The 22,107-nt window shown below is 46.4% G+C and overlaps 1 protein-coding gene across 1 annotated transcript in view; it reads left to right on the top strand.

Moving 5' to 3' along the window:
• Positions 1-22,107, top strand: part of LOC138582868 (cytochrome P450 2C23-like) — a 294,173-nt gene that overhangs the window by 75,433 nt on the left and 196,633 nt on the right. The window lies entirely within an intron of this gene.

Genomic DNA, 22,107 nt, shown 5'->3' with positions numbered 1-22,107 from the left:
ACCCCGCGGGCCCTCCACGGCCGAGCGCCAGGGGCAGCCCGCAACCCACAGACTCCGCACTCGATGCCACTCCTCCCCCGGGCCGAAGACCAACCGCACAAGGGCAGGTCCACCGCCCCACCCTGCCCGCAGTGGGCAGCACAGCAGCCGGTAAGAGTATACTCAAGTCTCTGATGGAAATGCCTAGGGTGGGTAAAGTGGGGGTTCTGGGGGTTAAAGTACTTTTGCCGGGTTGCTCGAGTGGGGCAGACGAAAAAGGCAAATGTTTTGCTACGTTCCTCACCTCGCCCTTCCCATGCTTTCCATGCCTCGAGCATGTAGAGGCAGTAGTGTTTGCAACCTCACACTCATTATCAGCAAAGTCAGTTCTGCTTTCATTTCCAATGTTGGCGGTATTTATGTTATTTACGCATGGTGATTCCGTCAGGTCTGATGATTTTGCTCGAATTACTGACTTCCATCATCGTAGTTGCAGCCTTGTGTGATCACCGCAAGGGCCGGATCTAGGCAAAGTCCCTTCCATTTCAGACACCCTCTCTCCTCACTCCCACACACGCAAACACCAAAACACACTGCGCACAACGCGTGCTCCGCATGTGCTGGGTGTTTAGTACAGCTTCCTCTAGGAAGCAGTAATGGCAAGGGAAAGCAGACTCCAGCAAGTTGTGCAATAGAAGAAAGAGCCTAGGCAGTCTCAGGCTCACCAAAACACACTGCGCACACCCAAATGTCTTTCTTAAGTGAGAATGCATGCCCCAAAAACATGGTGTGGCAGGGCCTTCTGCTGCGCCAGTGCAACTTGGTAATGTCAATGTAATAAGGTGCATGGGAAGGTCCGACTGAAAGGAGACCAACTCCACTGCTCTGAATTACAACCACATACATGTTTCAGCTTCTTTGAAACCATCAGTCATTTGTACCTTGGGGCCATACGCACAGGAAGCTTGGTGTGTCTGGGCACCACCCATGTAGCTCAGGGTTATTCACTGGAACATTTAAACAGTGGTTAATCTCTTCCTATACATCAATAATAACTGCAGCAAATGAACCCATCCGTACAATTTTCTATTTATATGCTACTATGGAAGACCTTTGAGACAAGCCTACACATTGCATAATATATCCTTTCAATGATGCAATTACTGGCATAATCGTATTCACATACATAATAAATTCTATTTTATGGTTATGTTTGTTATTGAATAATGTTCACAAATATATTCATGTACCATCTCTGCTCTTTTGTTGCCCAATTTTTAACTGACCATATTCTGATCCTTTAGCCTGCACTGTTCACATTATTTTTACATAGTCCGTATTCATTTCTTATTCTTTGTATTCTCCGTGGGGTAATTCAAAACATCAGGAAAACATCCTTCTAATCAAATTTTGGTTGGTTCCAAAATGAATAAGTCATTGGTACAACCCTACTATTGAATCAGAACCATACCAAGGGGATAGACCATAATATTTCTCAATGCAGTAATCCTGATATATAGCTTAAACGACATTGGTGTAAGAATGCACCCCTATTCCAGGCCTCCTGGGGTCTTCACCTGCTTTTAATAAAGGCTTTTCAGATCCAGTCTTGCCCTCATTGGTTTGGAGAACCATTACAAGCTTTAGCAAACCATGGTTGATTCCCATTATGAAAGCTTGCACCAAAGTACGTTCCTGTCTGCAAAGGCAAATGCTGATTTATAATCTACAACGGGAATATAGAGTGAAGTCTGTGATTGTGTTATTACACTAGGGATTAAATATGTCAACATAAATATATTATAGGAAGCCAAAAAGCCATTCCTAAATCTTATAGGTGTGAGAGTATCCCTTTACTCTGTACCCAAAAGTTGATCTCCCTAAACAATACTGATGCAAAGATTTTAATAATTTCCTGAAGTTGTGCTATGACATGCTAGGTATCAGGATCCCCTCTCAATTCCCCTTTTTATGTACAATAACTCGTACTTAATTTATTTGCATTTGTAGAGAGCTCCAAGCCCAGAGGCATCTGCACGCTGGTTACATTTAGGACGAAATCACAAACAAACAGATGGTACAATTGTCTGGTTGCTGGTTACATGAGAGTGCAATCCAGTTGTATGGTTGTGCGATCTCCCTGCCTGATAAGTTAGGGGTTTTGCATAAATAAACAGGTTTTGAGGCTTTTTCGGAAGGTCCAAAGGGATGATTCCAATCTGAGCGTTAATGGGAGTGCATTCCAGTGTTTGGCAGCTACCGGAGGAAAGCTGCGGCCCCCTGCCTTGGACAGCTTAAATAATATGTATGGGTGAGTGATAGGGTTTTAAATATTATGCAGTCCTGGACCGGCAGCCAGTGGGCATTGCGTCTGGCAGACGAGATGTGTTCCCTTTTGGGAATGTTCAAAGCAGCTCTTAAGGCATTGTTTTGTATTACTTGGAGCTTTTTGACATTATGCATGATTGAGCCTGCGAAGAGAGTATTGCAGTAATCGATCCTGGATAGAATCAGTGTTCTGGCTAGTGTAATGCTAGTGTAATGCAGCTCTCAGGCATTAGGAAGGATCTGCAGGCATTGATAAGTTTGGTCATGTATGCTGCCGTAGAAGCGATTGCATTCACGTGTCTTGTTAGGGATAGTGAGGAGTCTAGTTATACCCACAGCGTTTTTACTGCTTTAGAGACTGGGATAGAATTTCCTTCTATAATGAAGGACTTTTTAGTTTAAGTCGTGATTGAGTTCCTACAAGGATTAGCTCTGTTTTTTCGTTGATGAGCCATAGACCATGTTGAGCCATCCAGATTTGGATGATTTGATATATTTTACTCAGAGCAGTGGAGTCGGTGTCGTAGTTCCCAGTGATGGGGACGAGTATCTGGGTGTCGTCTGCATAGTTGCTATAGGAGATACCCTCTTTGTCCAATAAGTCAAAGAGTGGCATAGTAAACATACTATACAGAGTTGGGGAGACACAGGAGCCTTGAGGGACCCCACAAGTGACTAGGACAGGGGGTGGGGGGGCACAGCAGTCTTGGAGAAGACTCTCATTGTACGGTTGGAAAGGTTGGATTCTATCCAAGTTATGGCTTTGGCAGAAAAGTAGGCTGCTGATGAGAGATGTTGGCATTGGATTTTGTGATCAACTAAATTGAATGCTGCAGAGAGGTCTAGTAGGAGGAGGATGGCCAGATTTCCGCTATCTATGTTTTTTTTTTTTTTTTATTTTTTTTTACATTTATAAAGCGCTCACACAGCCCGCAGGCATCGAGGCGCTGTTACAGGAATTGTTAGTTTTTCTTAGTTGTGATTTTTCTTTGTCTTAGTTACGTATTTATAACGCGCTTAAACACTCGGAGGTTTCTAAGCGCGGACCCGGGGATCGAACCTGTTGTTGCTTTGTGTCGTCTTGCTTCCAAGACGCGCACGCTGCCGCTGTGCTATCCTCCCGGGACTATGATTTCGTCCATTTGGATTTTTAGGTCCAAGATTGCTGTTTCCGTTCCATGACCAGGGAGGAAATCAGATTGGTGCAGGCCAAGCATGTTATTGGTTTCTAGGTATGTCTGGATTTGCAAATATGCTACTCTGTCTAGTATTCTGAGTAGGAAGGGTACTGTCGTAACGGGGCGGTAGTTGGTGGGGATGTTAGAGTCCAATGTAGGTTTCTTTGGGAGTGGAAGTACCCAGGCATCTGTAAGGTTGGTGGGGATATTGCCTGAGGAGAAGGAGGTGTTAATGAGAAATGTGATGAAGGGGGAGAGTTCAGTTGCGCAGTCTTTAATAAGAGTGGCCAGGCAGATGTCACCTTGGCATCTTGAGAGCTTATGCTTTCAATTCATGACTGGGGTGCAAAGACTGCTTCACAATTGTACAAAATAATAGGTGAACATTCTCGGCTCATAAATCCAGCAGATCCCCCAGACTTATGTAAGAGAGACCAACTGATATTGGAACTTCAAATGACTTAGCAAGTTGAATCGTTTTCTAATATTTATTTATTAAAGTATCCTAACCAGTTTTTTTAATGTATAATACAAGAAATGTCCTAGAATGCTGACATTATAAGAGTCCTCTGTTAAGGAATCATTTGGGTTCATTTGAGAAGGCATGGTTCCTTCTTTCTTGTTATTTAGTAAAGCCAAAGTCATTAGGGAGCTATGTCGTTTTGCCAGTAACAAAAGACTGAGCTTGCAGTTTCCAGGCCGAGAATGCCACACTGCAATGTCAGTCTTTTGTTCCCAGCCCTCTCCTGGTTTCTCCATGCAACAGCGCCAGTGAGCAGCTCACTCCACCTCCTATCTACTTGCCTGCTTTGCGCTCCAACTGCCTTTGTTCGCTGCATGGAGGCCGCAGAGACGGAAGCCCGATGCACAGCATGTTGTGCTTCTGTAGACCACCTTTTGAGGCTAGTGCCTGTCCCCGCATCCAACAGACCATGAAAATTCATGAGAAGAATTACCATCTTTTGCCCTTTCTCAGTAATTTTTGTTTTTCTAATTTACTAGCCAGTTTTTATATGATTTCATGATTTCCCGTCTGTCCTCATTGCATGTAAGACTTGCAATCTTAGAAGATGCTTTTTCCTAATTTTTTTTGTCAACGGATCATTGTTCGGGGCAGGGATCAAGGACGAACTATCTTCAGAATCTCGTTTGCAAAGAAGTCAAGTTTGTTTATAAATAAGGTCTCCAGTTTTCCGTTTTTACCGATTTGTATACATACAGACAGAAATCAATCTGTTTTCTGTCGAGAAAATACTTATAAAAATGGAAAAACAGGTCGTTTTCTCTGGTCCTCTATGATGTCACTCAAACATCGCAGGCCAATCACATTGCTGATTGTCAACGTGGAGAGTGTAAATGTTGTACAAAAATAGTATATAAGTGCTTCAAATTGCTGAGAGAATATATCTAAGGCAGCAGCAGTTACAGGAGCAACCGTTGTTGTTATGGAAAAAAAGAGCTAGCATTTCTTTCCTATATGGTAGCATGTGTGCTTTAATAAATGCATTTTTTTCTTTCCTATATGGTTGCATGTGTGCTTTAATAAATGCATTTTTTATTAAAATAAATGCAGAAAAATACTGGTTACAAATTATCTTTTTATATGACAAAAATAAATATGCATAAATACAGGAAAAAAGGCCAGCAAATTAAATATGTATAAATACAGACGGAAATGGCAGAAAAATAAATACCATGAAAGCAGGAGCCTTATTTATAAACCACTGTGGGAAACCAATATATAGATATGAAACAAAAATGCACTGACGCATGCATATTGACTAGCCAATTAGATGCCTAGATGGGAAAAATCTAAAAAGCTGATAACCAACAGGAGTAAGGACCGTAAGGAAAGAGACAAGCAAGCATCGGCAACAGCAACAGCGTTGGCTTTCCTAAAGGGAATTGCTTCGGCTGCGCATGCCTCGTCCCAGGCAGAGCGAAACCGCTGATGAAGGAGCAGCGCCACGGGTGGGTGTACAGTGGACCTGCACTCCATGGCATGCCCACCCTCAGTGGTTCACCTGTGTTTAGGTGTACGCTGTTTGTTGCATGCCTGATCCCTCACTTTTAAACTGTAGCACATTATGCTGTGTGATGTTTCCCTGTTCAGTATAGCATGATTCTGAGTTTCTGGCAGACCATGTTTTTTTTCAATTGCATAAGAAGTAGAAGCATGCATTCCATTTTTAAATTCAGAGATGGGATTCTAAATTACCTAAACTGGAATTCACTTCAGGGTTAGTCATTTACTCGTACCCAACAACTGCCTATTTTGATGTACAGGGTTGTGGAGTCGTTTGTTGTGTTTGGCTTTCATTGTATGCCTTTAGAAATGGTGTCTGAATGTGGTATGCTCTTGCTGTGACATCAAGCAGGAGATTATGGAATTCATAATCTATGGCTTTGACCTCTTATCAGTGGGATACAGCGTTTTCTTTGTCAGCTATTTTTCCCGCTTTTTAGTTTGAGCTTTTAGGTGGAGCTGAAGCTCACCCTAGAAGCTAACCCTATATCAATAGAGTACAGCTAGGGCGCAATGGGATATGTGGAGGGACACAAAGTTTATAGCTGTTTGGTTATTTCACCACCATTAACTGCCCATGGCCATGCTAATCCCTATGGCCATTACCACCCACTTCTTGCCCCTTCCCACCCAAAACATATCCTCCAGGGATCTCTTTGAGCTAGCTTTATCAAGCCTTGTCATCAAACTTTGTGCTCGAAGTGCTGGCCAGTGATTTTTTCTAAGCAGTCTTCTGAGATTTAATGACTTAAATGGAACTGTTAACCACTAGATGTGTAATAAAAATTTCAACGAGACTGACTTCATCCACTCGATTTATATGCAACATGCGTGTCCTTCACTGAAGACCTGTTATACACAAGCCAAAGCCATTGGCTTTGCCAATGCTTGTTTTTAAGTACTAGGCATTTGTCAGGCTCTGTTATTATATGAACAGGCACCCGCACCATTTTGCAGCTGCTGTCATCGATTGCCAGTTAATACCACTATGGAAGTGCCTGGCAATTTGGCAAATGCATTTCCCATGCTTTGAGAAGGAAGCTGGCACATTCTATGTTGTATACAGTCCACTCATGCCTCCTTCTAAACCAATGCTATGGCAGACATAATTCACAAAGCACCAGGAGGAAAACGGATGATGGGAGGGCCGTACACAAAGTCAAATTATAGATGGATGTCTTTCAACTAAGAGTGTGTTTCGCCTCGCCGGTCAGATAGCACAGCTAGTAGAGCGCTTTCTTTGACATCTGTGCAGAGCCTGCCAACACAGGTTTGAAACCTGGCATGGCCAAACTCAGCCCTTCATCCTTCCGAGGTGGATAAATGAGCAACACACACCGTGGGTAATAATAAGCAGCGCTGAGATGCCTGAGGGTTCGTAGCGCTATATAAATGCAAATTATGGGGGGCGTGGCTTGGGTCCATGGACTGATGACGTCTTTCTCCCATGCTCCTGCCTTGATCCTTCCAAAGATCCTCACGAACCTGGCTGGATCCATCTGACAGCCCATATAATCATATGGCCACCATATGCAAGTGATCCCGCACCCTCGCATGCCATTTGGGGGGACAAACGGAACCGACATCCAGGAAAATGCGGCTTTTGCAACTCGGCCTCCCCAGCCTCAAAGATGGTGACCGAGACTCTGGACGCGGGGCAGGGCACCAGCTGGTGATCCACGGCGGGGATTGCCGGCGGCGTCTGTGTCCTGGCCCCAGCACCCACCGCTGCAACCTCCTTGTACTCTCGGGGCCCTGCAGTGCACCGACTGCCTGGGCTGGCTCCCGGCACCTGAAGTGTCAGAAGCGGAGGAGCTTGGGACCCAGACTGGCGCCGGCCGCTGGGAGCTCCGGGGGTGAAGGCGCATCGGTGCCGTGAGCAGCCCTGTGAGCTCCACTGGGGTTGGGCTCCCGGTGTGCCAGGAGCTCCGGCACTGCATCGGCTGACGCCTCCCTTCACACGCAGGGGCACAATATTCAATCCACGCCTCGGCGGGACCCGAACGCCAGCAACCAAGGATATACCGTGGCAGCAGGCAGGCAGGACCTCAACAGTCACTGCTTAACCTGCCTGACTCCCGGCCCAGGTGTTCTCGGGACAGCCGATCGCTGCTGCTCCGGATCACTGTGACACCGAAAGGCTCAACACTAATCAAGGAAGAAGCATGACTGGCCTTCCCAGCTACAGGGAATCCAGATAAGCCCCTGCAGCCGCGAATGAAAGAGACTGTGGCACTTGACATTGTGGTGTCACTTGGGTCTAGTGGCCGGGAGCTTTTGTCGCCGGGCCCTCCACAATACTCACTCTCACTGGGACAACAGATTGGCCGCACCTCAATCCCTAGCCGCAGTGCGCATGGGTCGCCGCAACCTCTGGCCGTGGGCCCCCACCACTTGGCCCTCACAACAGCTGGCAGGCCCCAAAGGTCGCGCAGGTGATGTGGCTCAGCCCATAGGGCGCAACAAAAGCAAGGTCCACACACCAAGCTGGAAGTTCTGACCCCAGATATTAAACAGGGCACCAAATGGGGAGACACAAGAACCCTGGCGGGCGGTTCTCCTCCCCCTGCAGCACACCTCAGAGGGGGTGCCCAGCCTTGATCCCGAGCTGGCAAGGAGGCCCTACTGCACAGTAACACCTTCCAAGCAGGAACCACACGTGGGCCACACATCTAGTGGTCTGAAAGTTGAGACCACCTACCTCCACAGTGGTGGACTGCCTCTCGCCCCCCCCGGGCCACTATGAACTGTGTCCACCCCCTGCCCTGACTGTTGACTCCTGGATGAGACCCAGTGGATGCTCAACTAGATCGTCCCAGTATACCTGGTCCGCCAGATCTACTACGCCTATGGAGAAACCCCTTCTTTAACCCTGTTGGAGGCCATAGCCACGTACAACCATACTAGGCCCTGAGATAATGAGACCAACACAGAGACGCTATGACAGGAGCCCTACAGTGAAACGCCTGCTAGCAAATTGCCCTCTGCCTGTCAGAGACCTCCCATCCCAGCCTCAGAGAACACCCAGCACCAATCACACGAGCACCCCCTTCTGGAGTAATAGTTGGTGAACCGCATCTAGGAATCCGAACCCCAGCCAGTCCCTGGGCAACGTGGGAGATAGCCTCACCTTCCGATCGAGCCGACCCACTACAAAGGACCATGCCGAACACTAAAGGCAAATCTAAGAACACCATTATGGAGTCCTTCACAGCTAGCAAACCCAAATATCAGGACCGGCAGGCTAAAGAACCCAGCCCGGGACATACAACCCCTGAGGAGAAGGAGAAGGAAAATCAGATATTGGAGGCCATTAGTGGGTTACGCTCGTTTATAGACACAAAAATTGGGGAGGTGAAGGCAAAAATTATGCTGATGCGACAAGAGCTGCGAAATCGATCGTGTATCCACAACGGAGGCAACACAGAAAGAGTCTAAAGAGACCCTCAAAGACATCCTAGACAGACTCCAGGAACTCAAGAAGCGAAACAAATTCTTCGAAGAAAGAGCTGAAGATGCAGAGGGACGCGCCAATAAAGTGCGCCTACTTGCAGTTCCCGAAGGGATAGAGGGCTCCAACCCCACCATGTTCATATAAACTCTCCTACAACAAGAAGTGGGCGCTGCTCACCTTTCGCAGGGCTTCGCGGTCGAGCGAGCACATCGATCCTTACAGAAGAAGCCACCACCTGGGTCTTACCCGCGCCCCATGATAGCCAGAATCCTGAATTTCCAAGACAGGGAAACCATTTTGCGCTTCTCCCGAGAAGGCGAGGAAATCACGAGAGACAATGCCAAGATCGCTATCTATCCGGACTATACACCATTAGTACAAAGGGTAAGAAATTCTTGCATTCCTATCAAGGCCAGACTTCATCAATTAAACATCAAATACATGTTAATGTACCCCTCAAGACTCAAACTCATACATAAAGGCAGAGCAATTTTCCTGGAGTCACCGGCGGCGGCCACCATGTGGCTGGAGCACAACAACCTGTCGGACGGCGTGGAGAGAGCACCATGACCCGAACGCTGAGCCCACAAGACAGGATCCCCCAATGACCAATGACCAAGTGACGACATGGATCAAGCCAGCGTAAGGCAGGAGGAACCGACCCACCAGACCGGCCCGAAACAGAGAATGGAATTGCAGCAGCACGTCGCTAACGCACCTTAACCACTCCAGATGACCCAGAAGGGCCCTGACAGAGTGGGGACACCCGAGCAAAGCAGTAACTGCATCTCTGCTGGGTGCAGTTGGTCCACTTGGACAAGTTTGGTTTGTTTTATTTGTTTATTATGGTCGAAAGTTTCGACAGTCTCCAACAGAATCATCCTACAAAACCGACGTGCATACTACTACGAGCCAGGGCCTCAACTCGACAAACATGGCAGTTGAAATCAAGGTACTGACATGGAATGTCAGGGGGATGGGGACGTACATGCGCAGGAACAGGATAAGATCCTTCCTGAGGAGAAAACACATCTCTATGGCAATGCTTCAAGAGACGCACCTCGTCGCAGAAATCGATTCTCGAATCATAGACTGGTGGGATGGGCAAGGCTACGGAGCAACGTACTCCACGTACGCCCGAGGAGTTTTTACCTGGATAAACAGTAACGTACACTTTAAACTTTGGGCCAAAGAGGCGGACCCTGAAGGCATATATCTCATATTCCGAGGAAGCATCGAACATACAGAAGTGTGCCTAGTCAACAAATACCTCCCCAAACTGCGGAACTGCTACATATCTTGCTACCCTACAACAGAAGCTAGTACCCTACAGAGATTGTTTCTTCATCAGGGGAGGCGACTTTAACTGCGTTCATGACCCTGCTCTTGACAGGTCTGCTCCCCCGATGCAACCGACCAGCCAACCTTCCTCCGCCCTTCGAAGAACCATCCATTACCTGGACTTATTAGAGGTGTGGAGAGACCTCCACCCTGAAGGTAGGGAATACTCATATTATTCATCACCACATGAGGTATACACCCGCATAGACTTCCTATTGATAGATAAAGCTCACCTCCCCCAAATTGAATCCACTTCTTACTTAGGCAGATCCGTATGAGATCACTCTCCGCTCCTAATGGTGTGGAAACCAAAGGGCCCCAGACCACCCATACCAATGTGGCAGACAGTATATTCAAAGAGGAGCTTTGCAGAAAAATAGAGAAATACGTTGACAACAATGTGGGAAGCGTACACAGTTGGAGTTCAATATGGGAAGCCTTGAAGGTGGTAGTAAGGGGGGAGGTCTTTGCTAGTGCCGGAGGCATCTGGAAGACAATCAAGAAGGAACTAGAGAGTTGGGAGGAGAAAATCAGACGACTGGAAGCCACGGTCCATAGGTCCAGAGAACTTGAGAAAGAAACAGCCACAGCATGGAAGGATTGCCAGGAAGCCTGGGCTATACTAGCTAAATTCGACTACATCACAAAAACAACCAGGACACACGCAGAGGGGGATAAGCCTGGCAGGCTACTGTCATGGCTGTGTAAAGAGAGCCCGAAGCCCCCAATCCTTGAAATTCACGATCAGACAGGAGCTACCCAAACCACACAAATAGGGATCAACAAGACATTCCAAAAGTTCTATTCCCACTTATACAGCCACAACCCCATTGTTCCCCAAGAAGTCATTCTCGATACTCTAGAAGAAATAGGTCTCCCCACACTAGATGAAGCCAGAGAGAAACACTGAACCAGGAACTCACACCCGAAGACATACAGGAGGCGATTAAAGCACTGTCCTCCGGTAAAACTCCCAATTTTACATGAGACCTACATGGAAGCCTTTGAGACCGGGGAGCTACCAAGTAGTATGAAAGAGACCCTGGTAATCCCCATACCCAAACCTGGGAAACCCACCACGGAGTGTGGCTCAGACAGACCAATAGCCATCCTTAACTACGATATAAAAATCCTTACTACCATATTGGCTAACAGACTCTCGAAAGTTATTGGGGCCCTAGTACATGGGGATCAGAACGGGTTTGTCCCTGGCCGTAGCACGACAGCCTACTTATGTAGGCTACAGCACATCATAACACAAACAGGCTCACAAGAACCTTACGCATTAGTCTCCCTGGATGCTATCAAAGTGTTTGATTCCATATATTGGGAGTGGCTCTTGGCTACCCTAAAACAATTTGGTCTGGGCAGGGGCTTCATCCTTTGGATTGAGATTCTATACAAGACACAGAGGGCCAGGGTAAAAACAGGGAGAATGATGTCTGCTCCATGGGACATACAGATGGGGCACCAGACAGGGATACCCCCTCTCTCTGATGTTATATATCCTTGGGTTAGAGCCGCTGGCTATATTTTTTTTATTAGAAAAATTCTTTGATGCAGGCATAAAAATAAGGGACCAATATCATGTGATCTCCCTGTATGCAGATGACGTTCTACTCTATCTAAGGGACCCACATTTTAACATACCCACGATCCTGGAGGTACTAAGTAACTTAAAAAAATAAATAACGGGAATAGCATTTAACCCAGAGAAGTCTTGCATATTTCCACTAGCCTCGCTGGTAGGGACCCATATATCGGCACTCCCTGAAGTTGGGATAACATGGAAGCCACACACATTTAGGTACCTGGGCATAAACATTTGGCACACCCCCAAGCAGTCACATGGGGGCAACTCCCTAGTGGCAGCGTAAAGGCTCAAAAAAACAATGAGGTTCTGGTCCAGGCTCCCTCTGTCGATGATGGGCTGCGTGGCCATCACTAAAATGATAGTGCTACCTCGCTTCCTGTACTTCTTCCAGAATATCCACTACTATATACCGGCCGCCTTCTTCTGGCTACTGGACACACTACTGAAGGATTTGGTACGGGGGAACTCCAGACACAAACTCGCTTTGGACACATTAAAACTCCCAAACAAAGCAGGCGGAGCCCAGCTCCCAGATCTGGAAAGAAACTTCCTAGCGGCCCAACTTACCTTCGCAGCCAAATGGCTCGCAGATGACACCAATTCAGAGACTGATCTCTTGAGCCACTTAACACCGGTGCGACTGAAAGAAATTCTCTGGGTCCGATGGAAGCACTTAGCAGAAGTTCCCCAGCTTATCCAACTGGGTCGTAAGGTATGGGATAGGGCACTGAAATTGCAAAAGTCTAGGAACCCATACTCCCCGGAGACGCCATTGATTGCCGATACTTGCGCTAATAGAGATGAACTGGCACTCATGAGATTATGGGAAAGACACAGCATATACACCTGGGGTGATATGTACGAAGACAACTCCTTCTGAGACTTTGACTCCCTGGTACATGACGTGGGAGTCCCCAAAGGCCAACACCTCTGTTACCGAAACATCAGAGAAATGGCTAAACAGAAATGGAGTGTATGGCCAGAAGAACCGGGACCAGATCAGACCCTAACCCTAATGCATAACCTGGGAGATGGTTGGAAACCGACCTCTATGATATATGCCCAGCTCACAGACAGGCCTAACACCAAAAGCAGCACCCTACAGGGCTCATGGGAAATGGACCTGGGAACTAGTATCACTGAACAGGAGTGGGGCAGAATCCTACAATACCCCAGAGAAGTATCCAGAAATGCAAGATTCAGACTGATGCAACTAAAAGTCCTCCACAGAACATATATGACCCCCAGCAGAATTGCAAAATTCAGCAAACCCACTGCCCCTCGATGTCCCCGGCGCAAAAAAGAGGAAGCAGAAATGGCACACATGTTTTGGAACTGCCCAAAGCTACAACATTTCTGGTCCAAAATTGAACAAGCATGTTGAAGGGTGGGACTCGCCCGCTACGAGTGGACCCCAAAGGAATGGTTGCTTGGCTCCTACCCACGGATTAGCAAGATCAGGCAATACATGGTATGTATTATGGATAAGCAGGCAATTGCCTCGACATGGAAATCTTCCACCAGCCCCCGCTACACCACCTGGCTTAAGGAACTAGAACACTGGTCAGATGCCGAAACTAGACTATGGGGAGAGGGAATTACCAAGACTGGGGAAGGCTCGGTTATGACCTACGAAGCCTGGGAGACTCTGTTGTGGGACATGTTCCATCCGTCCGACGACAAACCCCCATGAACAATGTCAGCCTACCCAAGAAAGTAAGAAAATCATTTTGAACTGTAACCCCGTGATCATATGATCTGCCCCGCCCAACAGCCCAGACGCCTCATCACTGAGGCCAACTCACCCGCCCAGCGGGATTAACTCCGGAAAGAAACATCGGACCAAGACGACCTTTGTTTGTTTTAAGTTATGTTATTGTTTTGTAGTACCCCCCCCCTACCTTTCCTCTTTCCCCCCTCTCCCTTACCCATTGGAACACTAGACAATTGTCACTTCCTATTGTATCTTTTTGAAAATCCCAATAAAAACATTTGAAAATAAATAAATGCAAATTATTATTATTATTATTATTATTATTATTATTATTATTATTATTATGTATGAATTCCATCCTAGACAGCGAAACTGAAGCTAGAGTTTTTTTCAGATGACACCATGAACCACTCAGTGGACTATATCCCATTGGCGATTGTCTACCCACCGTGTGCAGAATGATAGATGGGTATCTATATCAGTTGCTATGTTGGCTACATAACTGGGAGCAATGTTTAATACACATGTTCGATGCTAAATTCCGCTCTAGAATGACAGGTGTGTAATGGATGTGCGGAAATAATATATACTTGAATACTCTTATCAGTTCTTTGTTAGGTTTGATGCTAAAATATTTATTAGAGCCAAGGATGATGTTTTTATTGTTAATAATATTTTCTGGAAATTGACTTGAATTTGACTTGAATATACCATTCTTGAGTTGCTAATAATAACTGTATTTACTTCTACATGATATTATTTTTCAATGTGTATGTTATTTGCGCCTACCATATGAGAGCTACAATAATGTAAACGTAGTATACACAGAAATGGAGTGATGAGGGGTTTGGTTGTCCGTCGCAGCCTCCACACAGTTTGCAGTTAGTAAAGTGGCATGCTTCAGGTTCAAGGGCATGCTTCAGGGTTGAGCGAACATGAGGCTGTTTACTTCGCCAGATATCTGTGACTCTAAATGGGACACAGGTCTGGAACGCAGCTTCAACACTGAGACACAGCTCAAAAGGAAGTGCAGGGGCAGACTGAATAGTGCTGGGGGAACAATGGGGTCATTCCCACCCATCACTGAAACAGCCCTGTGAAAGGGGACACATGCCCCTGGCTGGCCCATGGAGGAATGCCCTAGAGAGAGGGCTGCATCGTGGAAGAAGGATGCCACACTGCACCTGGCCCATCGCATAGAGGCAAGTGACTCTTTTTCACTTGAATTTGAGAAACTTGGGGGTGGGGAGTGTGAAATACTGCCTGACGTAGGACGACAGGGGAGGAATTAAAATGTGCCAGTGTGCCACCTATAAGGCATGGCTATGTAACCTCAAGTAAGACCCAAGTGATATTTGTGAGCCAAAATGAATGGTGGCTCTGTTGTGCCTTGCATGGGAAAAAGTATGTAGCCTCAGTATGATCTACATCTAAATATGCAATAGAAGGTCTCGGAGTCCCTCTACCAGCACACACACAGCCCATTGACCTGTTCTTGGATGGATGGCCCCCAGGAGAGTCAGGAGATTTTATCAGTCTTTGTCCCACCCGAAGGCAGTCCAGCACCGAAACGCTAGGCAAATCTCCTCTGAACAAGAGTACCAACAGCAACCCCATACACGTTTTTTTTTTAGCCTTGTTGGGCATCAGTGAGGCGGGGCTGTGCCTCTCTGAGCACAGCGAGCAAGGGGTCCACGTCTGGATTACTCTGGTAACTTAGGGTGAGACCCCAAGTAGCTAAAAGTATGCACCAGAAGGTCTGGGAGTCCCTCTACCGGCACAAACACAGCCCATTGACCTGTTTTGGGTGGATGGCCCCAGGGAGAGTCTCAACCACGCTTTAGCTCACTGCACATTTCACAGAGGAAAAATGTTCATATGCATATCAGTATTTGTCCCACTAAAATGCAGTCCAGCAGTAGCGAAATGCCAGGCAAATCTCCTCTGAACAATAGTACCAAGAGCAACCCCAGACAGATGTTTGGCAAAGACACATTGGCAAAACCAGCCAATGGCCTGGAGAAGCAAGTATCTAAAGGTGTTGCATTCAATGCTGAGCGATATAAATCTCAAATGATAAAGGTCACATGCAGGGTCTGCATGTGGGCAAGTATCTGAAATACACTACACTGGGATCCAGAAGTGGGTGAATGATCGGGGCATGGCTCTGTGAGAGTCGGGTGAACTGCTGAAGGTCAGGCAGAATGTGCAGCAAAGTTAACGAACTGAGAGGAGTAAACCGGCAAGAATGTTGCAATGAAATCAGACTAAAGAATTTCAAGAAACCTTACATATATGTATTAGTCAAGAGGTAGCTTAGTAGCAGAGCACCATGTGATGTGGGAAAGGCATGGATAGTGCTAGATATGTCCCCCATTACAGATTGCAAACAAGAGTGGGTCTACTATAGGTAGGGGGAAAGGGAGAAGTCACTGGGGGTGGGGGAAGAGAGCGAGAGAGAGTGAACAAAAGAGAATGAGAGAGAACGAGAAAATGAGAGAACGAGAAAATGAGGGAACGAGAGGAAGGGAATTGGAGAAAGAACGAGAGAGAACTAGAGATGGAGAACTCAAAAGAACTCAAACGAGAGAACTCGCACAAGAATGAGACAACTCGAATGACAAAACAAGAGAATGTGAATGAGATAATGTGAACGGGAGAAAGAGAATGAGAGAACGAGAGTAAGAGAAAGAAGGAGAAAACGAGAGAGAACTAACATATTTTGTGCTGTGATTTGATGTTCGGAAACACCCTTACTGTTGGCAAGCTACATCGCATCATGATACGCCCACCATGTGAGTGGGATGAGAGCCAACATGGGCCCAACCAGGGCAGAACAAGAAGGCAAAAAGTATAGCCGGGTAGTAGGGCAAATTGACCCCAGTCCAGGCGTGTACCACGCGTCTACTTTGGGCAGTGCAAAACCAATGAAGAGGACCACTGAAAGTCGCTGGAGATTTTCATCCTTTAAAAATGTTATATAGTGTGGTGTGCTGGCACACAGTGCTCCATTGGGGTACATACAGGGGCATGGACCAGGTAGGGCCTGAGCGGGCAAGCCCCAACCAAAATCTGTAAATTACATAAATGTCAGCAGATGAGCAGTAGGGTATGCGTCGATAAGGAGGCTCTTCTTTGCCACTGCATATGTCAGGAACCAGAAAGCTCTCCCTGATTCCTGTATGCATGGAGCACGAGAGTCGGAGACCTGGAGAGCAACTGAGAAGGAGACGGCATCGAGTCTGGATGGAAACGGGTAAGAAAAAAAGCATTTTGTATGCATGTGGAAGTGCGCACATATGAGTACAGTATGCATGGGGTGTATCGGTGTGCATGTGAATGGCAATGTAGTATGAATGTTCAGGATGATCTTGTGAATATATGAGAGAGAGGCTGTATGTTTGCATGACTGGTGTGTGAATGGCTAGGAATATGTTTGTGTATTTGTGACGAACCCCAGGGGCATTTGAATATGGACGTTTTCTTATAGTGGTATGACATGTACAGCCGTTTTTGAACAAAGCAAAGTCAACTTGATGTGTGTCATGTGGAGGAGGGATTGGGGCAGGGAGGAAGTTTCATGGGGGCGCTTGGGATTAGGAGGCATTTGTGCAGCCAGCAGGAAAATGTTTTCTTACTGTGGCATGGGATTTTCTTTTACTAGCTTTAAGGGCAAAATCAGCGGGAGTATATGCTTACGTGGTGATACTGGCATATTTTGGTGAAGCCAGCTTGTACATATTTTATTACAGTATCATTTCTGGCATTATGGGCAAAGACAACAGTGTGTTCTTACGTGGGAATACTGGCATATATAGGTGTAATCAGCCTGAGCATGTCTGCGCACAGCAGTGTGAACATTTTCTTTTTACTGGCGTATAGTGGGAAAAGACATCATAAAAAGTTTTTGGAAAATGCTCCGGTGTGCGGTTGGTGATTGGGCATTTAATGGAATTTCTCATGTCTTACCATAGAAAACAGATTAACTGTATAGCTTTTAACCTACATTTTCACAGAAGGTGTACTGTATTAACATAACTTTTACATATTAAAAATAAATGTTGGGGCGAGAACCCTCCAACCACCACCCCCTTCCTCCCCTGACTCCCCTCGGTTGGCCCAGGTTCTGCTCTGTCAGAACTCAAAGGAGTAGTGAGGATGGAATGATAGCAATGGATATAGCCAAATCATTTATACCGTTCTTGTCCCAAATAGAAAACTCTTACAATATAAGAAAACTGTCTGGAATATTACAAAAAACAATAGATTCCACAACGGATATTTTATTGAATATGACGTTAGAAGAAAAAGGAATAAGACTGATGGCACTTCAAAACAGGATGGCTCTCGATATAATATTAGTTGATCGTGGGGGATTTTGCAAGCTCGTAAAAACTGCATGCTGTGTGTATATAGATGTTTACTCCCCTGCGATATTTAAAGCGATCCGGAAATTACATGTCATAAGTTCCACACTCTCTACTGAAGCTGGGGGATAGAGTTCTGGTGATGGGGATTATTGCGTTCTTGGGGATGGAAGTTAATTTCAATACTAATGATGGCACTCGGGATATTCATAACATGCTGCTGTTGCATACAATGCTTACCAATAATATGCACTGAAATAACTGATGGATGTACTAAGGGATGTATGCACATGGTGTTGAGAGGAAAACAAACGCATGGCCGGAATAACAGACACTGAGGAAACAAAAATAGTAAAATAATTCATGGCGATAGACATTAATGATGGAGATGATTCAGATGCAGATACCCCAGACTCCTCCTCCTCAGAAGAGGAGGATACAATGAATAAATAAGACGTTTGACACACGGCCAAAAGGAGGGTTTGTCAATCTGGAAAAATGAATACCCTTCATTTGAATGATAGACGTAACTTGATGGCCGTGGGCCAACCGTCTTATGCACCAAATTATAGAAATATAAACTGCTATGCTTGACCGACGAGCGGCCATTTTAAATGTAGCAAGAATCGCCATTTTGTTTGTTAACCATTGCTCATTGCTTTCTGTCTAAAAACTGCTTTGCAGCTTGCAATTCTTGTGAATTCTGTTTACTCTGCTCAACTGTTAACATTGTTGTCTGAATATGAAAGGACAAGGTCACGGGACTGAAGAGTTTGCTGAAACTCCTCATGAGTAGCCCAGAGAGGAATGCCCACACTCCCTCTCTGTAGCCTTGGGAGGAAGCTGCCAGGCATTTAATCACTTCACAGCTGCCAGCCAGTCTCGTACAATGGTAGAATATGTTAGAATAATACAGTTAAAGGCTTGAATTATGCTTCTCTTACGGCCCCCCTTCGCAAAACCTTTTAGAACGTGTCGGCTCCCAGGACACGAATAGTACCTCATAGATAGCAAAGCTACGAATGTGGCTCTTCCCCCGTGTACAGATTGCTTCCAAGAACAGAACCACTGTGTTCTAAAAGATGCCTCTGCACTTTCTAAATTGCACATTGTTACTAGAATAGACATCGAAAGCATTATAATCGTCATACTCGTCGGATATGTCCATCGTCATCCCGAGTTCAAAGGAACTTAATAGAGAGGGGTGTTGAACATGACTTTGCTGATTGTATGATATGCATTTTGTATATATGTAACTGATGTACGTAATTCGCTCTCTTGCGTCCCTCGAGGTCTAGGAAACTCGCGTCGCGGGGTCTGAGATCAGAATTGGCCAATTGATACTATCTTTTGCTTGCAATAAACCCTAGCATTGGGAATTTGAAACCTCGTGTCAGGCGCACCTTTTCGTGTATGGTCATTGCCTTGTTTCCATAGCACGAGGGGCCCCTTTCACTCAGACCGCCTTCTCCAGAGCCACGGGCTCAGAGAGATGGCTTATGGATTCCCCCTGAAGGAAATCCGGGAGAGACAGAGCAGGTTCAGACCCACCACACATGGGCGGGCCAGAAGCGTATGAAGGTAGACCTCGCCGAACGGTTAAGACGCCTGTTAGACTGGTTGAAGAGTGTTAGTCGACGTTTGGACATATTTGTTTGGGGGTGGTGTTGCCGGACACTAAAGAGTTAATGCCACTGCCGCCCATCATGGAGGCGGACCCGTCAATGACTTTGGTTGGGGAAAGGGGGTTCTGGGTAAAGGTGCAAGAGCGCCAGTTAATTGTTGGAGAAAGTTAAATAAAGTTACGTTTCAGAAGCCCTCCTGCGTATGTGTCCTCCTTACCTTAGCACAGCCCAACAGCAACCTTTCCTCTGCTGACTCTACTTGGGGTGGGCCCAACTACATTACCTTCAGGCCCCACTTGTTAAACAATCCGGGCTACGGCTCTTGGCACAAAGGCATCCCCAGCAAAAGATAGAAGTTACTGCATAGCCACAAGGATCTGTGAGAGTGAGAAGGGACAGAAATATTTGCCAAGAGCTTGCTGTATGACTGGCGCTTGGTGAAAGGATGTTTCACAGAGGAAGCACTTGTATAGGGCCAAACAAGGAAATAGGACAACTGCATAAATCACCTGACATTAACTCAAAATGATGTGACTAACAGGCCAGTGTAGTGCTTTAACGTTTGTCACTGATTCTGCTCCAGTCCTGCTCACCTTTCAAAGTTTCTCACCTCTTGCGTCTTCTCTGGTCTGGATGAACTATATATATGATATGATATTTTATTTGTATCGCGCTTGTACACAAGTGTTTCAGAGCGCGACAAGGCAAGGGAGAGGAACAGGGGACAACAAAACAACGATCTTACTAGGCCCAGTGACATTGAGAACATGCAAGTGCATGGGAAAAGGAAAGGGGAAATGTGCATGGAAGGGGAAGAGTGGAAATTGCAGAGCAGCGGAGAACTGATAAATAGCCATAAATACAAATACATAGATAATGGAACAATAAACAGGGGTAGTGTATTCAGCAAGTGGCAATTGCTGTGTTTACGGCAGCAGAGCTGGGTAAGTCTGATAAGTGCATAAAAGAAGAAAATGGGAGGGGTGGGGGACTGGATGGGTACAGATATGGTCCCCGGTGTGAGGGGTAACCGGGAGGCAGTGCAGAAGGGTGGCAGGGTGAGCAGGTACCTGGGCCAAGGGGGACAGATGGTGGCCAGGTGCACAGTGCCAAGAGAGAGCAGATCAGCAGGTCAGAGGGGGAGCAAAGGCAGATGCAAAGAGGAAGGACTTGAGGTGCTTCCGGAACCGGAGATGATTCTCCTCAAGTTTTAGAGTGGCAGAGAGGCTGTTCCAGAGGGAGGCCCCAGCCGAAGACCGGGATCTCCCCCCACCCCCCAGCTCCTTTTCTTTAAAAAAACGACTGACCCTGAGGGAGTTAGAGGTAGAGGAGCGAAGGACTCGAGAGGGGAGGTATTTGCGGAGGGATACCTGAAGGTATTTTGGACCCAGGCCCCAGAAAGCCTTGTGGACAATGCAGAGGGTTTTAAATTTAACTCCTGCATCCACTGGGAGCCAATGGAGAGATTTCAGAGCTGGGGAGATACGATCCGAGGGCTTGAGGCCAAGGACAAGTCTTGCAGTCCTGTTCTGGATTAGTTGCAGAGGGCGAAGAGTAGAGGCAGGTAGATTTAGAAAGAGGCTGTTACAGTAGTCCGACCTAGAGAGGACCAGAGCCTGGGAGACCATGAGCTTCCTGGGGACGGAGAGGAAAGGAAGAGTGCCTCTGAGGAGGTGCAGTAGGAAGTTTGACTTTTTAGATACCTCAGAGATGTTGGCGGAGAAGGAAATCCTTGTTTCTTGCCATGCAGAGCCCTTCATGAATAACTTGCCTAAAGCCTTTTGTAGGACTTTTGTTAAAAGGCATAGCAGGGCCATCCCCTATTACCCACTCCCTTACCAAGAGTCTGGGACATCATGCAATGGTTATACATTTCCTAAGAATCACAAGGAGAACTGGTGTATCTTTGGAAAGAAAAGATCACATTTGTTAGAGTCATACAACATTTTGGGGGGCGGTCCCAGGCCTAAGTAAAGTCACATCTCCTTAGACTTCTAAGGTAGCCCATTGGTTTGTCTGGCATGTCATTTTCTTATAGTTCTTATATTTTCCCGAGAGTACTTGTCACTTCCGGTTTGCAGAGTAGTGGACGTCCGCAATTCTTCGGGACCACAGAATATCGTTGACGAGTAGTCTCAACTATCCATAAAGGACTCTCTGCCCGTTTTCTGAATTTGGCTCAAGTGTGGCCATCGGGAAATTGCCCACAGCCGAAACCGCAGCATCAAACTCCTCCTTGCTAGGATCGTAACTTCACCTGTGACAGAAAAGGAAAGTTAGCAACCATACAAAACCTATGACCAAAACATGCTTGCGAACGTACACCCTTCGAAATCTGCTGAAAAGAAAAAGGAGGGAACAGCATCCTAAATTACATACAAATGAAAGAATCCCTATAAACTACTCAGTGAATTGCAGCTCTTTGCTCATCCTATCCTGCCTAAAGGGAGAGAGGTCATTTTCACCAAAGTGTATCACCATCACTCGGGGTGCAGGTCTCG

The sequence above is a fragment of the Ambystoma mexicanum genome, chromosome 3q (assembly GCF_040938575.1).
Source record: "Ambystoma mexicanum isolate Mex_15411 chromosome 3q, UKY_AmexF1_1, whole genome shotgun sequence".
Classification (NCBI taxonomy): domain Eukaryota; kingdom Metazoa; phylum Chordata; class Amphibia; order Caudata; family Ambystomatidae; genus Ambystoma; species Ambystoma mexicanum.
This window is presented reverse-complemented; position numbering and strand designations above follow the sequence as displayed.